Consider the following 24,818-nt stretch of genomic DNA (forward strand, 5'->3'; position numbering starts at 1 on the left):
ACTGCTTCTTTGGTTACAGTCTGAGCTTAGCAAGATTTTCACTGCTCAGAACGGAAGTCTGGTTTCATAGAGAAATTAGCCTGAGTTAAAATTTACATTGTATTCAGGTCTTGGACAGAGTTGTTCCTATTAGACTACCTGTGAAACTGCTCTCTCTAAACTGTTACATTAGGCAGAAGAATCTAAAGAAACATGGGGTAAATTTGTTTAATTATCTTGGTGTGTTCCCTCTTTCATGCAGGGATCCAAGTCCCTCTGAATTATTTGCGCTGCATACATCTTGGTGTAACCCAAGATCTGCTCTGGAGTAAACTAACCAGTCCTCTGTGTGGGCAGGGAGCAGGTTTTTCTGCTCTGCTTCCAAGTGTGGACAGTAGGATAATGTGCATCAGTGACCAGGACCCACAAAATGCAGCTGTGAGCCAGTCTGCACCAGCTCTTTCATGGATCATGAGAGGGCTTTTCAGCACAAATAGCAAAGCCAGTGTAAAATCGCCCCCCTGTCCGGGGATGTCCCTGTGTGAAAGCATCAGCTGGCACACAGCCCTTGTACTAGAATGCATCAGAAATTCAAATTACGTTTTCTAGCACAGTGACTGCGAGTGTTAGTTTTTCACTGCATCTGCAGCGCTGACATGGCAGTGACTGGGAAGTTACCTTCATCGGTGGCTACGTTATTACCTTAAATAAACTTAACTGGAAACTCCAGTGTCACAAAAACAAAGCAAAGTTCTTCATCTGGCCCTGTCCCACTAATGTCCTTTGCAGCTGTGTGTAAACTGCGAATCACAAAGGAGGGAAACCGCAGAGGTAAGCGGAGAGACACCTCTCTCCCAGACAGCTGCCTGCTGGCGGCGCGGTGCCGGGTCCCGCGCCCCGCTGCTGCAGCTGCAGCGTGCTGTTGCGGCGTGCTGCTGCGGCGTGCTGCTGCTGGCCACCCTGCGGTGGCCCGTCTGCTGCAGCTGGCCCTCGATCGCTGCGAGCGAGCAGAGCGTTGTGACTCTCGGGGTGAAGCAAAGGTCTGAAAATACCGTCAAGTATGTGGTATCCATTTCAAAGGTGGCAGTGCTTTCTGGTGAGTCAAGAATCATGCCAGAGCCATAGATAGAGCCTGGCTGCATTTCTTCTTACTTTTCTCTAACGTTGAGGAAATGCCAGAATAATATTACAGATTTTTTGTTGTACAAATCAGGAATGGTATAAAGGCTTGAGAAGATAAGTAATTGTTCTTCAGTGAAATATTTATGAGAAGGAAATAAAAATGTTTTTACTGGAGAGCCTGAGGGATCCCCACTTGAAAGCTCTCCCTATCTTTTGCCATGTGTCTTAAACCTAGAATAAAAGTACCATATCAAAGAGACCGTGAGGAAGCAAAGCAATATTGATCAGAATGACTGTCAGCAGTCTTATCATGCCAGTGGCTTGTCTTCAAGTTAATGTTGCAGAGAGAAACTGGAAGGACAGCTATCAGGCAACTTTGTAGATGCTTGTAGATACCTCCTCCCAGCCTCAAGGACAGCACAGGGAAAACACAGTTTTGAGCAGCTTTAAGCTGCATGAAGGATGGAGCTGACAGTAAAAGAATGAAGAAAAAAAAAGGTAAGTTGGAGATGAATCCAGAAAGTAAACAGCAGATGTGATAGACATGTCCTGGAGAAGTGCAGGAAATGGATACGTTGGTCAGTAGGCTACAGGAGATTAAACTTCTACATGGCTGTAATGGATCACAATGGAATTTTTCAAGGTGAGAAGATACTACGCTAGAGTAAATAAAATGAAGGTGATGGCAGCCTTTATCTCTGTACTTTTTCTGTGGCGCTGAAAGGCTAGAGATAGCTAAACCTTCAAGTAGTTCATAAGTATAGCCAATAAGATGTAGCTCAGATGTGAAGGTGTAGAAGGACATTGAAAAGAAGAGATCTGCATTGCACACCCAGCAGAGAGACTGCTTCTGCAATTTGTTGCTATAAAGCAAGGGATACTATCAAACCTTTCCTAGTGAGGATTTGCCAGACTCGCCTTGAACTGTTATGCAGACTTCTATGGGATATCAAAGCAAGGGAGAGACTGTAGTGTGGACAGGAGGAGGAAAGTCTGAATAAAGTAACTGAAAGACCAGCACAGAATTACCAGTGGATTGGATGAAAAGGTGGGAATGAGGAAACAGGTCTTCAGAGGACTAAGTATAGGCATGATGACCATCCTCCGCATGTGAAACTAAAGAAGGTTTTAGTGAAAGAAAAACCAGGAGACAGATGGAAGGCAAGGGAAAAGATTTCTGGTATGTATCAGAGCTGGCGGAGATAATGGCTGATGTGTAAAGAAGGGTAAGGGTGGAATCTGAATTTCATGCTTTTGCTAAGTCCAATAGAAGCTTTGTTTAAAAAAAATTGCAGAGGATGCAAGATGAAAGCTGGATTGGAAAAAGGTTCAGAGTATAAGTGGACAAGAGAAACTCCCTTCAGGAGTGGGTAGCTATTGGAGTTAGTCTATTTAATGAGTTTAAAGATAAAGGAAGGTGATAGTATTGACTGGAGACCAATACAGATCTGTGGGAACATCTGGGCAAAATGGCATCACAGGAGAGCAGGAGCAGGTGCTGGCAGGAGGTGGAAGAGAGGGAGAAGACCATATAGCTGGGACCTTCAAGAAGCAGAGGGAGAAAATCTGCATTACAGAATGACAGAAGTAGTACAGGAGGCAGCAAGGCATCAAAAAAGCAATTGCTGTGAGATGACGGACTTGCCCAGTGTGTGTTTAAAACCTACAGATTTACCTTTGAAATGTATCCCGCCTGACAGGGTAAAGCTTCAGTGCTTCATTCTCCTCTGGACAGGGAAGATTTGCAAGAAGACTGAGCCAGCTTTAACCCAGCAGTGATCATGCTGTCCTTTCAGCTAGGCCAGGTTAGATGCATGTCCTGTTGCACAGAGGAGGGAAAGTTCTTTTAACTAATGAAAGTTAGTGGATGGGACTCTGTCATGGTAATAATGAGAGGATTTCTAAGTTGTATCCAACAAGTAGATACAAAGTGAAAAGAGATCTGGCTTCCCACGAACTCTGTGAACACTCCCTAGGTGGTTGCCTGAAACCGGGTCCTGTGCTGCTGGGCTTCTGGACAGACAGAGCCTTCCAGGTGACCCTACCGGTGCTATGGCAAGAACAACCTTTGAAAGGGGAATGTGGCTTAAAAAAAGATGGTGCAGCACAGTTAATTAAGCATTGGCTGAGCAAATTCCATTACTGAGACAGCAACAGAAGTGAAAGGATAAAAGTATCTAATCTGACAGAGGAAGAGAATGCATTAATAAAATCACCTTTATTAACAGATTAAAAAAAGGCGGGGGGAATGCTTTTGGTTACTCCTTTTGCCTGTCTTTACTCTAGTGTCTGCTCATGTTTCTTCTGGCTGTTTTGGTGTTTTGAGCATCAGAATTATTGCCGTATTCTTGAAGCTCGAAAGCAAATGGGAAATCAGCAGTCCCAGCCCTAACCTTATTTCCTGTGCTACAATGCAGAGACAACCCAAGGGACCTTTAAGGTCAGTAAGAAAGACATTCCCTATCCTTCTATTTAGAGTTTTTTGACTTTCCTTACTTGCTCAGCCTCAAAGTTGGCAGCTAGCACTATGTATTTTATGATTTTTATCTCTGGCCTTATCCTCTGTGAATGGTCAGTTCCATATCTCCTGTCCTCATCCTGTGCACTGAGGTCTGCAGTTAAAGGCAACTTAGCTATTGTTAAATAAAAAAAAAACTTAAAAAAGAAAATCTTGCCTACAGTAAAGCATTGGTGTTTCTGCAGGAGTGCTCAGATATAACAGCAGGAGAAACTGCTGAACGGGCTCCTTTCTCCCTCCCTGTCCCACCCCGCTCTCCTGAGCTGAATGAACCCCTGCATTGCCCCACTTGTGCTGGTGACCCAAGGCCAGCAGAGCCTGGCTCAGGACGTTGTGTCTCTCTGGCCCTCTGTCCAGCTCCACAGCGTGTATCAGTGACCGCAAGCGGAAGGTGCGATGCGGTTGCTGCAGCCCCTGTCCTGATGGAAGATATCCACTGGGAAGAGCACAAAGGGGAGAAGTTGTCTTTTCCGCTATGGCCAAAAAGTTTCAAGGAGCCAGAGTGAGACAAATATGGATGGTCACGGAGTTTTTAAATAAACAGATCTCCTCGGCTATGTTTCTGCTGGAAAGAAAAATGTGACAGGAAGAGGTCTTTGATTCTGTACAACAGCCACCCAGAGCAGCGTGCAACTGATGTGTTTAATCCTAGTAAAATCAGTTGGTGGATGGGGTAGGAACAGGTTATTGCTATATGCTTTTGTACTGGACTTTAGATTTAGGCCAGACTCCTCCAAAGCTGATGGAAAAGTGACTCTTGGTTTAATTGAATAAGCTCTTTGTTTTCCTCACTAGTACTATTTTGTGCCCTCTTTAAGCAGAAGAGGAGATCTTCAGCATGTATTGTCTTCATGGATCGCACATTTATGATCAGGTCTCTTGGATTGAAACTTTCCAGTTCATTGTAGTTAATTGAAACTCTAAAACTAGATGAGGGAGCTACCCTTAACTTTTCTATAGGAACCTTTAACTGTTGCAAATGCACATTATTCTATTATTCAGAAAATTATGTGCTTTTACCAAGTGTACTGCTACCTAATTGATTTCTTACAAGACTTTCTCTGCAAGTCCTCTGAAGCAACTTGTGCAGAACTTAACCAGATTTTAAATGTTGCCCTGACTTCACTGAATTATTATTTGTAGTTTGGATAATTATCTGAAATGTCATCTATCTGGAATGAGTAAATAGCATCAGTAATTTGATAAAGGTTGTATGGCCTCTTTTGAAACGGTAATTTTTTACTGTTACTTTTAAAGTATCTCTGGTAACAGTCAAACAAATATACAATTTATGAGGCCACTTCTTAAAGCTATATTAAGCTATCTGGCCAGCTTCAGATTTTAGTTAAAATGTCTGGTAACACCAGAAAAACATACCTATTTGGCAAACTGTCAACTTTCTTCTGGGTTAACGCTCATAAAAATATTTTTTATTTATGAAGATTAAATGATAACAGTTTGTTTTCCATTTAATATCATAAAACAATCATGACATGAAATCTGGTACATTCTGCTAAGAAATGTAGGCCCCATTAGTTCATTTTTTTTGTCAACTGTCGTCTGCATTTACAGTCTTTGACGGTTTCAGATTTATTTTTATGAATTCAGTTTTAACTCTAAAGGCTGGAACAACCTAGTGTACAATCTATCACTCTAATATTTTTTCAAAGATGAAGTAAGACAAAGCAATCTGTTGTATTATATATTTGTTTCTTTTTAACAGCAATTATATATTTGCCTGAATTTGACTTATTGAACATTTCTAGGTTGTTACATTTCTGGACTGAACAAATAGTTCTGCACTGTGGATCCTCAGCTGAACATTGTTTTCTTATAACAACTGATGTTTTAAGCAAGTAAAGCCTCAACGTGATGTTAACCAGAATATTATCTGTTTGGGTTACAGGATTTTCTTACATAATACTCTTCGCTGTTACTTCCAGAGTTCGGCAGCTGTTAAACAAATATTGTCCCAGAGTGTCTGCAGATTTCAATGTTTAATTTCCCCTGTGCTATTGTTTGTCATTCAGCAAAATATAAGTATGTAAGGTTGATCAATAGGAAACAAAAGAAGCCTCATTAAATGGTGTCCTGGAAAAAGCTACGCATTTGTGATTGAGGTTTTCTCTAGCTCTTGCTTCAAAAGAGGCAATGTAGGAAGCAATAGTTATTTTTAAGGTACAAATTACTTTTTTACTTGATGGCATACTAAAAATATCAGGAGGTTCATGGATAGGCCAGCTTGGTAATAGTGTCTGTGCCGCTCTGAGGAGCCCAGAATAGACTCTTGGTGGTGATTTTTTTTTTCTAGTGGAGTTCCTGTGCCCAAGGTATGATTTTTTTTTCTTAATACTATTTACTTAATATTGTTTCCTAGTTAAGTAATGACCTTTGTGTGAATCACATCTACTTTGTCTCAAACTGATAGTGACCACTTTGTGCAGTAAGTTTAAAAATGGAACTAGCATATGAAAATTGTAGCAGGCAAAGAAGCTACAAAGTACAGACGAGCCATTAGGTGGACTGAGGAGAGTGAATCCCTCTCACTGCTAGAAATCTCTGACAAATCCTTTTAGTTGGACAAATGTGTTTACAAACTCATTAGGGACATTTGCCAACTTTTGAACTTCGCCTAAAAGGCAAAACTCCCACTGCCTTTGGGATTTAAACCTTAAACTTGCGAATGGAGAGAGCTGCCTGTGAATTGTAAGGCAGGTGTCTGACAGTGAGTGTTCGCGTTTCACAAGTGTGAGGGGGGGGGAAAGCACAAGGAACAGAAATGTAGAGAAATACTCCTATCTGTAAAAAAAAAAAAAGCCACTGAGGATGAAACACGCTGCTCTGGCCAGAACGAGCTTTGAACACAAGATTGTCAAGCGGTGTTCCTGACCCTACTGCTCCACATGACTTTGACTGAACACATAAGTAAATGGGTATATTTTAATAGAAGTTCTAACATGAACTCTGCTTTGAATTAATTGGAAAAAATTTCTAAGTATTTTTAGTTCTTTCTTCTTCATAACTCCACAGCGAGCGAAGCTATGGAAGGGAGAGGAAATGGAACTACTGAATCAAGGATTTTAGAAAGGGTATAAATAAAATGTGCAGGCTATTAATTAAACTGGCTTCCAAATGAACAATCTAATCTCTTGCCTGTGTAATTTCATTATCGGCAATTTGAAAGAGCTCAAATATTTTTCCTCTAGTGTTTTAACAGCAGATGTGGACTAGACGAAGTGTGTTAATTGAGAGAGATTGTTTTTCCAGTTGCCAAGAAACAGGCAGTTTTCTTAAAGAATGCAGTGTTGTGCTTGCAGCCTCCGTGTCCCCCCGTTCTCCTGCAGGGTTTAGGAAGTGGATGTTCTGGTAACTAAGTTACCCCTGACAGCAGTGGCAGGAGCTCAGCTCCGCTAATGGCTGGCGAGTACCAGTAGGCAATAGCTGATGTTCAAACATGTTGAACATTAAAAGAGAAGCTTTTTTGTTCTGCCAATGACTTTATACCTTCAGGAAAGGGAATTAGATTTTCATGATGAAAAGAAGAGAAGATATATTTAAGTGAAGATTGCTGTTAAAAAAGAAGAGCTTAATAGACTAATAATAAACCCATTCCAAGCTGGCTGCCAGCTACTGTGAACAACTATTTGCTCATGCTCTGAGTGCTGTGGTTGCACTTTGTAAGTTTGCTCCCCGATGCCAGTGATCCTGCTGTATTGTTCCTGTCCTATTATTGACATCAGAAAGTGGGCCAGGAAATCCTGAATCTTTAACTCATAAGACTAATGAGCCAAGAATTAAGATTAGCTTTATGAGTTAAGAATGTTTAATGGAATGGGTGATGGATGTTTGATAACCTTTTCTGATGTGGTGTGCTTCTTATGGTATTTTCTTTTTCCAGTTATAATTATTCCACTTTATAACTGAGGTTTTTGTGTTTCTTAAATTGCAGTCATCACTTTTGTCAATCCTTATATTCCCAGCTGCCCATTCTAATCTTCCCACCTTCCCATTTCCAGTGTGCCAGCTTGCTGCTTATGGCACTTCTGCTCTGTAAGTCTATTCTACATTCTCTCTACCATGGACTTGAGGGATGAACAAGGGAAAGTATCTTCTTGAGGTGCCTATTTTTCAGTTTCATGTGGACCCTCTGCTCCCCCAAACAGTCCTGGTGTCAGCTGGTGTTAAGGGACGAGACGCCTGCTTGTGTGTGCTGAGCAAGCAACCTTTTCCACTCTCCTCTTCCTCAGACCTGCCTCATCCCCACGGAGGTGCCTGATGCCCTGGGCTGGGGGCTGCTCCCTTGCTCAGGTAGGGCGGGACAGGCCCTGCCAGCCATGTTGCCGCTCTGGGGGTGCAGCTGGCCCCACGGCAGCCGGTGCCCCCTGGGCTGCATGCCTGGAGAACGGGAGAGGCTCGCCTTGCCTGCTGGCTTGTGGCACGTCTCTGGGCTCTGTTCCCACCTGGATTTCAGCATTGATGGCAAGAGAAGTTTCCATTGGAAGTGTTTAGTCTGAAAAGGTTTACAATCTGCTTTAGCAATCTGTTCTGGTTGGCCTAGTGGAAAAAGTGCCAACCTCCGCCTCGCCATGTCCCTTCATGCCTTTCGGAGAGGCCAGGCTTCCTGACTGAATGGTATCTCTGGTTCTTTTTGTGATGTGTACACAGTCATCCGTAGCAATTACCCTTAGAACAGGATGATTTGACTTGCAGCAAACTTCATCCTGAAAGATCTGGAGAATCAGTATAACAGAATTTGTAACAGAGAACATCAGGCCAGATTTGCAAAAGGATCTAGAGGTCTGAAGTGCAAATTAAGGGAGTATCCACTTGCATCTGCGAGCAGCCTCCAAGAGCTCTGTTTGACCACTTACACACCCAGATATCCATGGGTATCCATGTTTTTGCCAGACAAGCTCTGTAGGCTCCTGGAGTTGCACTCAGCCTGGTCAGAGCCACTGCGATTGTGGATAAGCATCTCTGCACCCTGTCCCCTCATAAAGCCACCTGGGATTCCTCCTGCCTGTGGGGCTGAGCTGTGAGGTGTGAGGTGAGCATGAGTAAGATGCAGTGATTAAAAGGAGGTCAGCAAAAAGCACAGAACTTGCAGCCCCACTGTCACTGAAAATTACAATAGGTTTCAGGTGGGAGCATCGTTATAGAATAGCCTGGAGGCCCTTGCTGGGAGGTGAGAACTGAGCTCAGTGCCACTTGCGGCTAAAAGGAACTGGAGGTCACATTTTCCCCTGGACAGGAAACCTTAAACTCTGCAGTTCTTCTGCTGAGGGGACCCCTTCACCCTTCCCTGTGAAGACCAGCCACGGTATACCAACAAGATATGTATGGGGCCAGGAGAGGCTGGCACTGTGGCCTCACCATAAGAGACATTTCCTCCAGGGGGCACATGAAGATCTTGCTTCTGGCCGCTCAGGCAGAAGCTGCTTCTACATTCTGCGTGAATGCTGGGAAAGCGGAGGTCCATCCCAGTGTTTGCACAAAGTAGACCTAGAGTCCATCTCTTGTGCCCTGTGTTGCTGTTGTGGTATCAGGTGTAAGTTTGTTCTTTCCTGAGGAATGATGTAGACACTTCACTCCAGAGCAGATTTGGACTATAGATTTGGTCTATAATTTGGTGTTCAGATGGTGCTAAAATCTGGAGAAACTTTTCAGGCGTTCTTCCACGTGGACGTTGTGAATGGTAACCGCAGGCATTGAAACCTTTCACTGCACAGAGGATGTGCTTGCAAATTCCATTCCTGTAGCTGAGCATCACCTGTACTATCAAATGGAGCAGCCATCCTACAAGCCTCAGCACAATCTAACTGGGGCTGTCATCATAATGCTCAAATAAACAGTGAGATGAGTTAAGGCTGTAATACCGTAGGCACTGGAGATAACGTGATTTGCAAGAGATAATGCAGTTACTTGCTATAAAACAGAAAAGCATTCTTGGCATTTTGTAGAGATAAACATTGCAACTTGGCATTTCTCTGTGAGCAATGAATTTGTGCCTGCAAATGTCATTACGCCTCCTTTTTATCAATACTTTGTTGCCATTTGGACTTCATTGCCATTTGGAGCTGTCTATAAGCTGTATCTCTTTCAGTTAGAAGCTACTGGACAACTCGCCTGAAATTCCCTTCTCTTTTCTGTATCACCAGACCACAAGTTCACTCTTCAAAAAGCAAATATTTTTCATATTCTGGGTAAAATACAGGGTTAAATCCTCATGTTTTCTGTCCCTCAGACAATCTGGTAGTCGGAACAGGTGAAGAGAGAAATATGCCCTTTGTATTAGTAATAGTGCTTGCTAGTTTTCCATCTAACCAAAGTAATTTTTAAGCAGCCTGCTGTGGGTCTGGGTTCAAAGTATCCATTCCCGAGAATCAGAAATATTTGACTTGAATGTACAGTAGCTAAATATAAAAAGTGTAATATTCTCTGCTCCTTCACAAGGCTGGGAAGAACTCCAAAGGCCTGAGTTGAAGAAAAGAGATGTAATGTCCATACATGGGGGTAAAAATAGCATGAGAGACTGATTGGAAATAATACATTCAGCCTACAGCCATTAAAGGGAAACTAAGTTGAAGCGAATGCCTTTTGATGCTTTGCTTATGAGACTTCTCAGAAGTGCTTGTTCTCACTGTCACTCACTGTCTTGACGCTGAGGTTATTCTCCCAGGCAAGGGAGCAGTACTTATTGCGTCCCCGTCCCTCTCAGCGTCTGCCCACACTTGCCATGAGTACCCGAAAATGTAGCTTGCTTAGCAAAGAACTGTTTATCAAACCAAAGCATCTTGAAGACCTATCTTGTTCCTATCAGCTACATGGTATGAAGTTGCACTTGTTACAACAAAAAACTGGCATCAGTCCTACCACTCCTGCGCGTGTCCCTGTCGCTTTCTCTCTCCGGCTGGCACTCGGCTCCGTTTGTCGCTGGCTCCTGCGCATCCTGCAGCTAGAGCAAAGCCCTTCGGGGGAAAGGCTTTTGCATTTTGATCTTCTGAGAAAACTTTTTTTATTACTGTTGTCTCCCTGGCATTTCTCCCTTTACTGTGCTTAAGTAAAATTGCATTTTCTTCAAGTTTTAACGCATCCATAAACTGTGGGAGTACCAGGCTATGAAACTATGAAAGATAGCCTGCTGTTCGCTTGTTTGGTGGTTTGGTTTTGTTTTTTAAGGCTGTCATGTTTAAGTTGCTACTTCTCATGCAGTCACCCCTCCGCCAAGGTGTGTTACATGCAGCTGTAATATGTTTGTGGCCAGAGTTTTCTCTGCAATCAGCACACACACAGCAAGTCGATTTTGGTGGTGGTTCTGCAGTGGGATGCAGCTGCAGAGCGCACCAGGCAAGGTAATGTGAAGGAAACTTTTCACCCGTTTCATAACAGTGTCTGGAATTACAGGATCCTGATCCTTTTCAAACTTTAAACAAATGACCTTGAGCTTCTTAAGAAGGAATTTTGGGGTTTTGTTATTTTTAGTTATGTCTGAAGGGAACCACATGCTGAAATCTCGAATCTAAATTAACAAGCTGTAAAAAAAGGTTGCACAATTGTGTGCAAATAGACAGCTGTTAACGCCACCCAACCAACGGAGAGCCAAATCTGATGGAAATAAAATAGCAGAAACTATGTTCATACTTACTCAAACTTCAAATGACAAAGGATTTTTTTCCCCTTATTTCCCTTCTTCTACCCTAGGTTGAACAGATTCAGATGCTTTCTTGGAAGGGGCAGAGAGTCCTGAGAACAGCCTGGTTTATGAAGAGGTAAGAGCTCTCTGGAAAAAAAAAAGGCAGGCTGGTGCTGTTCTGTGCAAGATTTGTTTGCAACTGTGTCTTCGTGTGACGTGTGTAAGTGTGTGTGAAACTTTAGGACTGTTGCTATTTTGCATCTTGGCTTTTCCTCAGATGGTGATTATTCAGAAACAAGTGTGGGACACTGAGCCTGTCAATGAATTCACTGTATTCCACCATTCTAAGGCTTATGTTGGCCTCACACAGGATGCGTTTGGTATACGACATGCCTTTCTTAGAGTCAATGTCATCATGACATTGGATGAATATCCTGTGACATCCATTTTAGCTGCCCTTTTCCGAAATGCCTTTACTTGCTTTGCAAAAAAAAAAAAAATACTGAGGAATATTGTCCTTTCGTGAGCAAAAAGAGACAATGAGCTCTTGCATTTGTTAGCACTACCATCGACTGAAAGGCCTGGAGCCACACCGTTCCCTGTGGCTCTCCGCACAGCCACTAGCTCAGAGCACAGTAGCTGGAGTTTGGATCCGCGGGCATCCGCCATGTGCTTCTGTTAACCAAAACTGCACATGTGACTACGTACCTGCACTTTCTGTGCCTGTGATACCTCCTGGCTTCTTTTACTGAAGTAATATGGAAGAAGAATTGAAACCAGATCTCCTGAAGCCAGACTGCAGCCTGAAGAATCGTTTTGCTTGTGCTCTCACTACTTTTCTCCTCTAACCCATCTCTCTGTCAAAATCAGAGGACACTGATCTTCCAGCTTTCACAAGCGTTTCTGGAAACCCACGCACGCTGCTTTTTGCAGAAACAGGAAATCAGCTTCTAGTATTTTAATCCTGGTGCTTTCATATAAATATGTGCCATTATTTATAACGTCTCTGGGGAAGGGAAAAAAATGTCTGCAATCACCAAAAATTGTCTCCAGGACAAAATATTCATCTGAAAAATAGAGATGGAAACTTGATACTGGCTCATAGAGGCTGTAAGGTAGTGCCACTGATGTTCACGTGGCTTCCATTGGTGCTGATTTTTATTTCTTCTTCCATGCGTGCAAAATATAAAGGAGATATTTATGCCACCTTTTCATAGCTATTACTACAGTAATCTTTTTAGGGATAGCTGAGTTGGATAATTAAAGGGCTGAAGAGCACAGTTCTTCATGCCTTGCATCCTTCACACTCCCGTCTAAAGCACAGCCATGATCACAGCAGGACTTTGAGAAGAAATTAAAGTGGGAGGGTAACATAGCTGGAATTTCTCCTTCAAGTCTCCCACTACTTTAAATCTTATTCTATCCAAATGCTTACTGGAAGTAACCACAGTAGGTTTCATTCAAAATTTTACTAGACACATTAACTGTACATTAATGGCTCTTGCATAGCTGATGTATTTGTAGCTCTAGGGGAAGGGAAAGCAAGGCCACATTGATATCAGTTTATGTAACACAAAATCTGTTTCTTGGAAGGCTCGAGGACATTAAGAGTAGAAACTATATTGGAATATGTTCCATATGGCAGTTTCTCAGGTACTGTGATAGCTAACCGAAGTTAATAATTAAAATCCATTTCCATCACTCTTTCCTTCTGGATGCAAATCCATTTCCATCACTCTTTCCTTCTGGAGCTTTCCTTTTAATACCATGCTGTCTTTTTCTGAGTATGTGACACTGCTGTCATTACCACAGCATACTGAATTTTTTATTGTGTAACACTTCATCTGGGTAAACAATCAAAGGGAGGAGGGTTGGTTTGTTCTTTAAGATATTTTTGTATAAGATGAGTCCATGGTGATATCAGTGATTGATGGAACACGAGTAGCACTGGCAGCTTTAAGACTCCTTTTCCAGAATAATACTGGAAAATGTCCTCTGCTCCCTTCCTCCTAGCCACGCGTTTTGATGTGCTATGATCTTGGTTTGGGCAGCCACAGAGTGTGCTGTCCTTGTGCTCAGCAGCATCGCCTCCGCTGCACTAAGCAGGAGCTATTTTGGGATTTGTCTGTGTCGGAGTGACTTTCAGAGGTTGAAGGTATAAGAGTAGCACGATAGGGAGATTAAGCTCAAAACTCTAGTTTGATGCTCTTAAGTTCTTGGGGACATTTCACCACTTCTCCAGTTATAAAACATGAGGTTTTTATCTGCCTGCCTGGCAGGATGCTGTGATCTCGTGATCACTGGATGGTGCATCCTCTATATTAAGAAGCCCATAAATGAACCATTACCATTACAAATACAGGAACTAGGTGTAAATACTCAGAAATCTGAACTTTAATGTACTTCAGGTTTGTTTGTTGGGGTTTTTCCCCCCAAAACTGGGAAATGAAGTCCATGCATAAAATAGAGAATATTCCAATGTCCTTCCTCGGTACAGGGGGATAGGACTTTGGTGTCCTATCACCAAACCAAAGGAAAAGGTTTGGGCTGAGTTGCATAAAATGTGAAAGAAAATGAATGCAATTCTCTCCCACTTGGCAGGGCAGCTCTTCAGCCTCTCCTTGTAGGGTCAGATAGAGCTCTGCAGGTTTGCTCGCGACAGAGCGGCACGTCAGTGACTCCTGGATGTGACCACCAGCTGATGTTCACAGAGACCCCGCCATCTCAACTGTTTGCCTTTGGCCTCCAAATGCCAAACTAACTCTTTTTTCCACTAATTTCCAAAGAGCTGCTGCAGGAGCAGTTGGAGATTCAGGAACATCTCTGTTTGCAGATGCCTTCATGCAGTCGGGAGTGGTGTCCAACCTGCTTTCTGGCATGTGGGCTGATTGACTTGCCCTGTGCCAAAGATTTTTGTTCTGCGCTTTTTCAACTGCATGACTGTCAGATAGCTTTAGAGTTCATGGTGGGAGCATTCAGACCGAGTGCAGCTGCGCCTGCTGCTCCAACAGCTACTTTATATCCCAGGCAGGTCACAGCACAGGACAAAAAGCAGCTGTGCTGCCAGTCCGTGAGTCAGGAAGCACCTTCCACCTGGGAAGAAAACGGTTATGCCAATAGATTATGTACCTTAGTTCTCCAAAGTTACTAAGAAGATGGTGATCTGTTCGCTTCTACTTAGTATTGTAAAACTGTGACTAGAACTACCTCATAATGCTTTAAAATGGGCAATACTTTTGAATTAATAACTTCCACATATTTTCACTTTTTTACTAACATGAGAATAAGGAGCTAAGTGAAACATCTTTGCTAATGAGCGTGCATCTGACTTCACAGCTTCAGCGATCTATTACTGAAGCTTTACCAATGAAACAATCATGAAAATAGCTAATTGGGGAAAACTGGAAGTTAACATTTATCTCAAATAGTGCTGGTTGATGACAGTATTTTGGCTTGTGATAAAAGGAAACAAATTGTTGAATTCTGAACATCCTCCTCCTCTTCTTCTGGCACAATTTTTCAGGTATTAAAAAAACAATTGCTTTCTCCCTTCAAAGCCTTGAGTGTTTCTGGTCAGAAATCCGGGTTTGCTGACACCTGGGACGAGCGCTAGTGCTTGGTGATGATGGGGGCGGGGGGGCCAGTGCCAGCACCCCTGTCCCAGCCACAGTGCCACAGGCACAAATCAAGATGGTGAGCACTGGTTTATGAGATTTATGTAAAGCCTGGGAGATTTGCCAGATTGCTGCCCATATCCAGTGCCTCTTTGAGGGAGTGAATGCTGCACCATTCTTAAAGGGACTTAGGTTGCTGAATTTCCTCCTTCCTCTTGCAAAAATGCTTTATTGGAAAATAGATTCTGAATCTGTATAACTGACAGGTTAGGCAGTCCTCATCGAATAGCTCAAAATTCAGCAGAAGCAAGCACATGCGTAGTTCTCTCTCGGGAACAAATGTATCCACAGGAATTTGGCCCATTGCATTTATTTAGCAGATCTGGAAGAAAGGACTTACATTTGATTTTTAATTTCTTTAATTCTCATATTTCTTAGACAAAAGCAATGGCAGAAATCAAGTCACCTGGTACATGTTATGTCTGTTACAACCACCCCTAATGAAGTGCTCTCGGGTACGGCAGTTTGCCACTTCTAGTCAGGATCAGCACTGCTGCTCCAGTAGCAGTTCACCATTTTCATGATATTTGGACTTCTAATAAAGTTTTTTCATCTCTTGTCAGGAGACAGTACAAATACATTCATTCACTAAAGACACCACACCTTCACCAGGGTTCCTATGGTGTTTTTTTGTAAGCTCCAGGTCATGGGCTAATGTGAATGACTTCAGTGGCTTTCCTCTGAAGCTGCCTTACCTTATCATGCTTGTGAGGAGCGAGCCCAGAGCTCCGAGATGTCGGTTTTGCCCCTGCTCATTGTAAGAGCAAAGCTCACCTGGGCCCAAGGACAAGCACTCCTTGCCAAAATGCTTCTGGAGCACCAGCATGCGTAATGTCCCTTGGAAGCTGGTGGGGACAGTCCCAGCAGCCCCCGGAGCAGTGCAGAATGCTCTCTCAGAGCTAACTGTTTGGAAATGCTGAATTACTTAAAACCCCATACATAGAGCAAACTCATGGAGTCAAGAAAGTGTAGGAGAGTCAAGAATCTAGCTGCATTTAATATATTTTTGCAAAAATTATTTGAAAGTATCTTTTTTTTGTGATGTTTAGCAGAGGGGCATGCTGTCACTCACCTCCCCTCTCTAATCCATTTCCTGTGTGTTAGCAAAGGGTAAAAAATACTTGGGTACTGCACTACAGGCGTGGTGGCTTCATATGAAGACAAATTCCTGAGGCTGGGATATTGTGACTGGTCTGAAAAAATGTTGTGCGTCCTTCTTTCTTTGTTTAAATAGAAGAAGCATGGAAAGTTTGCAGAGGATGGGGGTGGAAGAAATGTTTGCTGTTTTCCAAAAGTGGTGAGAGGTTGGAATACAATTGAAACTAGATCGTTCAGATGGTCCTTAATGGTACAGATGAAGCCTGTTTGGATAGAGTTTTTAACTACTTTCTTTCAATTGTCTTAATCATAGTTTTTGAAACCTCATACAGTCTACTTAAGGGTGAATAGGAGCTCAGCTGGAAGCCCACATTGACGAAAACTCAGTACTTAATTTTTCAGCAAGCAGTACGCTCGGTAGATGGATGTGTTCACAGCGTAGCTGCTATCAAAGCATTGGTTTTCAAGAACCGATATACTAGGATACACATTAATGCACAAAAGACTTGTAAGCTGCTGCAGTTTGGACATTGTGAAAAATAGTCATCTGTATTTACAGCAATTTATTTCCTTTTCCAATTGACTTCTAAAGTGGGAATACTTTATCAGCAATTTGCTACTGAGAGCACTAAGACCTTTTGTGAAGCAAATCAGCTCTCGCCTGGCAGGAGAGGAGAAGGAGGGTGGTTTGGGCCCTGGCGCTGCGGCCGTGACTGGCACAGGTCCTCAGCACTGGACTGGCTCTGCTGCCTTTGAAGTCAGACAGAAAACAGGAGCCGATTCAAAGTGGTTTTTCGGAACCACCCCTCTTTGTCAGAGCGCGCCAATTCCCTAAATACCATCAGCGTGTTGGAAATAAACATGAACTCCTCCACTCTGCTTTTATTAATTGCTAATGTGCTTTGTGAAAACCAGCAAAAGGGTGTTACCAGCTTATGGCTTTGCCAAGGCAGTAAGGTGGAGTTGCGTGTGGGAATGAAGCCTTGTTTAATCAGGTTTTATAATTACTTTGATACAATTTTAGCTGAAGCATGTTGGGTCAAGCAGTTCCTGGTTTAACACACTTACTGTTTAGTCTTAAGCTGTAGATTTAAGAATTTACCAAATACCTATTCAACAACCACTTTTTACTGTTGCGCATACAAATATGCATATAGTAACTATATGTTGTATTTTTATTTGTTTCTACTTAAGTAACCAGCTTTGGATGTCAAATCTCCCCTGGAGTCTACTAAATCTTTGGATAGGTTTTAAAGATGAGAGAAATCAGTCCTCAGCTTGAACTCATAATAAAGGCAGGCGAGCACAGCAGTAGCAGAGCTCTTCCCTCCCTCGTCTCACGGGTGTGGTTTAGTTTTACAGAGTTTTCTTGACTGGCCCATTAGATCTAGAAGAGGGGAATGTCCTCCCCGGTGAGGTGTAGCCGAGGCGACAGGGCTGCTGCGATGCAGACGCACCTAAGGAGCGCCGGCGGGCGAGCTCTCTGGGGTGGGGAGGGCCGGGTGTAGCACTGCGCGGCAGCCTGGAAACCTCACAGCAGCGACAACCCGCTCTCGGGAGGCACCACGCCGAGCCGCGAGCTCATACGGAAGCTATAGAGAGTTTGTAGCAATGAAATGTGGTTATTTATAGGCAATGGGAAAGTTTATGCTTTGCGTTTGCAACTGCAGGGGAGCAAATAAACTGCAAAATTGTATATCCCTTTATCCTCTTCATTCAGTTGTTAAACCACCAGGTTTCTTCCCCAGAAGCATACCTGTTTCTTTTGATTTCTTGATTTAACATCTCTAACCAAGGCATCTGCCAGTTACTCCAAAAGAGTTTGGAGAGCTGCTTTTTGGTTTTGTTATGCTTTTTATAACTTTTAAACAACTCCAAGGGGTTTCTGGGGAAAAAAAAAAATCCTTTTTTTTTTTTTCTGAGAAAGGAACATCTTATAATTAGGAATAACAAGAAATTCATGTTTGTAATGAATGAATTATAGCCTACAAAGTGAACTTTTTCAGCTGAAAGCTGCTTTGGAAGCTTAACGTGGGATTAATATTTGAAGTATACCTGGACTATCAAGAAATCAATCGATGGAGTGTGAGCTATACCCACTTAAAAGGCACAGACAGGGAAATCGGTGCATTCTCCACAAGAGGCTCTTAATGATTTCTTTTCAGAGGCTGTGCACACTATCTTAATTATACAGGAGCCTACGTAAAGGTACCATTGGATTGGATCCAATGAAAGCTAAAGCAAACAATATGACAACGAAAAGGGCACTTGCGTCATTTCACTTTAGCGTTTATAATACAAACAATAACTGGCAAATAAAAAGCTTCTAGCCTATGGCGTGCTCAGTGTGCCAGCATAATTATTCCTTCACATGTAATAATTAAAACAAAGAATGCCATAACTGAAAATACTGGGACAGTCTTTATTCCTTCATGATTTGTCTGCATAAAAGCAAGACCACCTTTCGGCAAGGAGGCACGTTTCCCGTGCTGCTCTGCTGGCTTCGTGAGGTTAATCACCTCTACGCTTCACAGATAAGACTTTCTGTGTGATCGCCTCCTGTGTGCGTGAGTGCACACACCCACTGAAAAAAACACATCAGAAAGGATGAGCGATACAGCTGGCAGTGAGATTGAGGTGCTGGAGCTCGCTCTCGTTAGAGATGCCATTTCTTTCTGTGAAAGGTAGATTTTGAGATGCCCAGTAATGGTTATTAAAATGATCAGTTTTCCTGCATGGTAAGCCCGGCATTCCGATCAAATCCACCTTGTGAAACTACAGCTTCTGGATCCAAAAGATCCCAAGCCATTATTCTGGAGAACTCAATTTTAACATGTGATGTTGGCTGTGGCAGCGCACTGTTAACGTGCTTTCTCTAATGACCGAGGGGAAAAATGTCCAGATCTTTACACGCTATTCTCTAAAAGCTTACTCATGTGGCTTCAAATGTCGGGCCACTCTGACATTTCTCTGCATCTTTGATTGTGTTAGGTATATTTCAGAGACAGGCATCACCATTCAAATGTTTCTCAATATTGCTACCAAAAAAAGTTATCACAATGTTACTTAGTACCATGTTATTGCCAAACCAATCTGGATGGTGTCAGGGGGCTTCAGAAGATGGTAAGTAGAGGAAGGGGTTCTCCCTCAGCCCTTATCAGCTTTTCTTATCTTCCTCTGACCACTCTGAGGGCAGTTCCTAGCCCTTGGAAACTTCAGCCCTTCATGGAGGCTGCAGTGCAGAGTGCTGTGGTGGGCTCCAGAGCCACCTCCTTCCATTTCTAGGGAAGAAGAACCCACCTCGCACCCCAGCGCAGCCGCTTGCACTTCCTTCAGGGGACACCCAGACCTACACTTGTTGTGCACATGGCACTTTGCTGTGCCCCAGTGTGTTTTGAGGAGAGAAGAGCACCATTTTCTGTAGGAAGACGGGAGGACGCACAGCCCTCCTCAAGCTTTGAGTGAGTCAAAAGCTCTGAAAGGGCCATGCGCATGGCAGGGTGGGCACAGGTGAGCTCACAGGCTTGATAGCTGCCAGCATGACAGCGGTGACACTCAATACATGTTAGAGATTAATGTACAACACCTCTGGTCCCTGCAGCCACTAGAGTATGGGACAGAGGAAGGAGGACTGCAAATGGCATGTTTCTAAGTACAAACCAACTGCCTCCATTCACGCTGAATGGCAGGGCTCAAAGGGTTGTAGTGGATGGGGCTACATCTGGCTGGCGACTGGTCACCAGCGATGTTCCTGAGGGCTCAATTCTAGGGCCAGTTCTGCTCAATATATTTATCAATAATCTGGGTGCAGGAGTTGAATGCACCATGAGCAAGTTTGCTGAAGATGCCAAACTGGGAGGTGCTGTTGACTCTCTTGAGGCCTTGCAGAGGGATCTAGATAGATTGGAGCATTAGGCTATGATTAATGGGATGAAATTTAACAAGTCAAAATGCCAGATTCTGCACTTAGGACGGAGTAATGCCAGGCACAAGTATAAACTGGGAGAGGAGTGGCTGGAGAGCAGCCCTGCAGAAAGGGACCTGGGAGTGCTGGTCGACAGCGGCTCCATATGAGTCAGCAGCGTGCCCTGGCAGCCCAGAGGGCAACCCGCACCCTGGGGCCCATCAAACGCAGCCTAGCCAGCCGGTCAAAAGAGGCGATTGTCCTGCTGCATTCAGCGTTGGTGCGGCCTCACCTTGAGTGCTGTGTGCAGTCCTGGGCCCCACAATTTAAGAAGGATGTGAAGGTCCTTGAATGCGTGAATGGTGAAAGGGCTGGAAGGAATGTCCTATGAGGAGTGGCTGAGGACTTTGGGCTTGTCTAGTTTGGAGAAAAGGAGGCTGAGGGGCTACCTCACCGTTCTCTACAGCTTCCTGAGGAGGGGAACAGGAAAGGGGGGTGCTGACCTCTTCTCCCTGGTATCCAGTCATAGGACATGTGGGAATGGTTCAAAGCCGTACCAGGAGGTTTAGACTGGACGTTAGGAAGCATTTCTTTACCGAGAGGGTGGTCAAACACTGGAACAGCCTTCCTAGAGAGGTGGTCGATGCCCCAAGCCTGTCAGTGTTTAAAAGGCATTTGGACAATGCCCTTAATAACATGCTTTAACTTCTGGTCAGCGCTGAATTGGTCAGGCAGTTGGACTAGATGATCGTTGTAGGTCCCTTCCAGCTGAAATAGCCTATTCCATTCTATTCCATGGAAGGCTCAAAACAGTTTTAAACATTAATAATACATTTTTGTAACATAATTCAGGTTTTCCAATGCTAGTGAAGCCTAGCTGGTATATGAGCAGTGTCTGAAAGCTGAATTCTTGCTGTTGTCAGGAAGCCACGATTGAAGGCACACTGGCCCGTCCCTTCCCATGGTGAGGCTAAAAGCCTGTTGAAAAGAGGGACATGCACCAAATACACTATCACAGTCCAGTGCATCCAGCTCTAACAGCAATGATAGAAGCCTTGGTAAAAGTATGTCACGTTCTTATCCTTTAGGTGTTGTGTTCTGTAGTATCTCCCCTAATCAAACTAACTCCTAACTTACTGACACAAAAAGCAGAGTCCTTATCTTTAGCAGGGCAGTTTTTTCTCACCCTTCCATATCTACTGCCCTCAATTTTCTATCTGCGATAATCAAACTGTTCCCATACGAAGTGATTGTGTACATGGAGAGAGGCACAGGTACTAGGGTAGGTATGAGCGCGCTGGCTAACTGCAGGGAACTGGGAAACAGGGACCGCAGAGAGAGTGGGTTCTGGGGCTCTAACCAGCCTTGTAGGGAACATGCAGACATTGACTCTTCCAAGTGTACAGCAAAGAAGGAAAGTTTTCCTCTGGTTGACAGCTAATTTTAAAAAGATGAGTGGTTTTTTTGTTTTGGACACTGCACTCGGACTTCCAGTTAGTATTTTAATCTATTAAATGGATGGGAAAAGTCGCTGGCAGAGTTCAGGGCTTGGAATTAATTAATGCTCCCAAAGGCAGTATTAATTTAGCATCTAAAGGGGACTGAGCAGATAAAGCCCTCTGATAATTTAGCACCAGAAGGCTTGAACTTCCTTGTAATGGAGTAATTTCTCTAGGCAGCGCAGGTTCTGTTCTCACTTATTTTTGGTGTCACGTTTACTACTACCAGTCCTTGCGACGCTCTTTAAGGAGCTATGTTTACAGTTAATGAGACTTCTGTGCACAAAGGGTTTGCCAGCCTGGACCGTAGACAGCAGCGAGGTACCCGATTAGTACTAAATGTGACGCTTTTGCGACTTGGCCTTCTGCCCGGTGGGAGCTACTTCTGTTGACCACATCAAATGAATTCACATAAGTCACCAAAGAATTGCAGGCCAGGAACGGCTGTTGGTTGCTACTGGATCAGACCAGCTTCTGACCAGTCAGCTAGAGAAATATCCTGTACTCCAAACACTGGAGTATCCATTTATAAACATTTAAAAATATATACGACAAAATGGAGTTGTTAGACTGGAAAATCCTCTTTAGCATGATACCATCTCACCATTAAATGTCTACGGAAAAGGGTTGAAACAGCATAGTGACTCATCAAGAAGTTATTGAACTGTGTAAATAAATCTTTCTTTAGAATTTATTGATCAGTGTGGAAGAACTCATGAAGTAAAATGTGCCTTTTTGTCTTTAAGCAGCTTCACGCAGGAAGTCTGGCCTTTACACAATTCTTTGACTACCCCTAAGTTCAGAAGCAGTTAGTTTATGTACACTTCCTTTTATTCTAGCTTCATTTTAATGGGTTTATAAACTGACTTTTTAAACATAGATAAAGTTTTCTTCTGTTTTCTGCTGCAATATTCTTTAATTGACAGCCTGTTGCCGGCCAAGTGTTAGCTCGAAGGAGCTGCGACGCCTGGACCCCCTCCCTCTGTGCAGGCTCTCCCTCCCTCCCACCCACCTCCCCACCTCCCGTGCTCCTGCTGCCAAGGATTGGGTTGATACCAAGACCATTCTGAGCTGTCTCAGCACTGAGTGAATGAGATTCATAGCAAATAATGTGAATACATCAAGACTGTCTAGCCCATCTTAGCTGTGGTTTCGTTTGGGAACTCTTACTGTTTTCCATTTAGAATTTTCTCCTGATGTTTTTTGTCCTACCACTGGTCACAGCTATAGGATAACTTGGTCAACACCTTAAAGTCAATAGTAGTATCACTCTGGAATTTCTTGTACTTCCCAAGGAAAGGAAATGCATTAATTTTAGAGCTGAGTCAAGCCCACAAATGAATTGGCACATTGGGTAAACATCTGACAGCACATTTTTGTAACTGGCTGGTCACGCACGCTGAGCTGTTCAGTTCCAGATGACAAGTGAGGGACGTATCCTCTGGGCTTGCTCATACACAGCCTTTGTGTGGACTTTGTGATGAGGAATGATTCTCAAGCTCCTATTTCATGTTGGTTTTTTTTAAATCTTAGTTTCCTAAGAAAACAGAGATTATATAGATTATTTTCCTCTCCTCTTCTTGTCATAATTTCTGAACTCACTGGCCAGTTTCAGCCCAGTTCTAGAGAGGGAAGAGGACTCAATGATATTAAGTTTTCAGTACATTTCATTAAATAGATAGTTGGACAGCTGGGTGACAAAGGCTGCACCATGGAATTGCTCATTACCAGACAACAGGCAATATACAGAAGAGAGACATGTTACAAATGCTCCAACTTAGTTGGAAGACTTAGTTGAAGCAAAAATATCCAACCACAAAACCTAAATCCATAGGAAACTTGCCTGCCTTCCTTCTGGAGCTGATAACACCTTATTTCACTGATTCATTGCAAAAAATCCATCCAGTGAATTTTCTAAATGGATTTGGAAGGAAATGTATGGTAGGTTGGTCAGACCTGGATGTGCTGGGTTCCCTTGTTTTGTCTTCCTGCAGATCACTGTTTGAGAGTGGGCGATGTAACAGCTGCTCCATACCTCAATGCATGTTAAAAAGCTTAATCATTCTAAATATGAAATCCCAGTAAGAGCAGAAACAGGACTTAAAATATTAGCAGAGTGCTTTTGAATGTGAAGAATAAGATAAAGGAAGATCTTTTAAGTGCAGGTAAATATCTCTCTCCTCTATTTTTCATGGGTAGTTCCTTTATCAGCCATTTGGAACACACAACATTTAAAACTTACGAGGAGGAACAGTATTATAAATTAAATTACTGTCTTAAAGATCTTCAACTGTGAAAGTAGAGCACAGAATCCTGTAGTATAGGGTAGTATAGGATACAGGTGCATAAATGGGCACAGTCCCAACGCCATAGTCTTGTAAGGGTGGTGTTCAGAAAGGGAATGAACACAGTCGCTAAAATTAAAGAAAGACAGCATTGAATGAGAAAATTCATAGAATCAGCTTTAAAATTAAAATGAACCACAACCTTAATTTCCTGCATCTATGGATTTATTTCCTTAGCCTGCTCTCTTGGCAAAGATATTAATGTCTTCAAAAATTACAACTACCCACTGACATAATTCACTGACATGAAGTGCATTTACATCTTGGAAGATTTAAAGCCACTTTTACTCTCTCCTCTTCTCCATGGTATTTGTTTTCGTACATTTATGTATACTTGGCCTCAGTTCCCTCTATCTGATTTGGTGGTGCAGCTGTAATCCACTTCAGTACAGATATCCGGCTCTTCCTTTAGAAACTTCCCCTTGCAATGCTATAGCTCTTGTAAACGCCCTGACGGAAGTGGGTTTTTTCCTCCTTCCTCCTGCTGCAAGAGGTCCCAGAAATACAAGTCACTTCGTAAAACAGACAACATTTGATTTGAAAAGAGCCTAAAGAGATGTAGTTTTGCACTAACTTTAATGCATTTTTTTCTTACTTATAGAAACGTCATGCATATCACTCATGTATAAACAAAATGACTGGCAAAGCCATGGAGGCTGTCCTAACGTTTTAATTTATTAGAGTAAAACTGCCAGGTTATTTTCCATCCTTTCTACTCTATATATATGAGAGAGAACATCTGTCTGGTAACAGTGATTGTTCCGAATCAAGTATATGATTTTCTTCTTTATGGAGAAAGATACTTGAATGACACTCGAGATGTGATTACATTTGACTTGCAACATTTCACTTCAAATATGTAATTTTAAAAATGAAAATTTAGAAAAAATATGAAATGCACAATATTACTGTTTCATGGCATCATTTTTATTATTTATTATCTTATAGCATATGTATTTCACAGGATACAAAAAGACACTCTGTTCTGCCTTAACAATATAGTATTCCAGTTACTCAATTTGGTTCCTGCAAGCCGTGATGATATG

The sequence above is a fragment of the Calonectris borealis genome, chromosome 6 (assembly GCF_964195595.1).
Source record: "Calonectris borealis chromosome 6, bCalBor7.hap1.2, whole genome shotgun sequence".
NCBI classification, from domain to species: domain Eukaryota; kingdom Metazoa; phylum Chordata; class Aves; order Procellariiformes; family Procellariidae; genus Calonectris; species Calonectris borealis.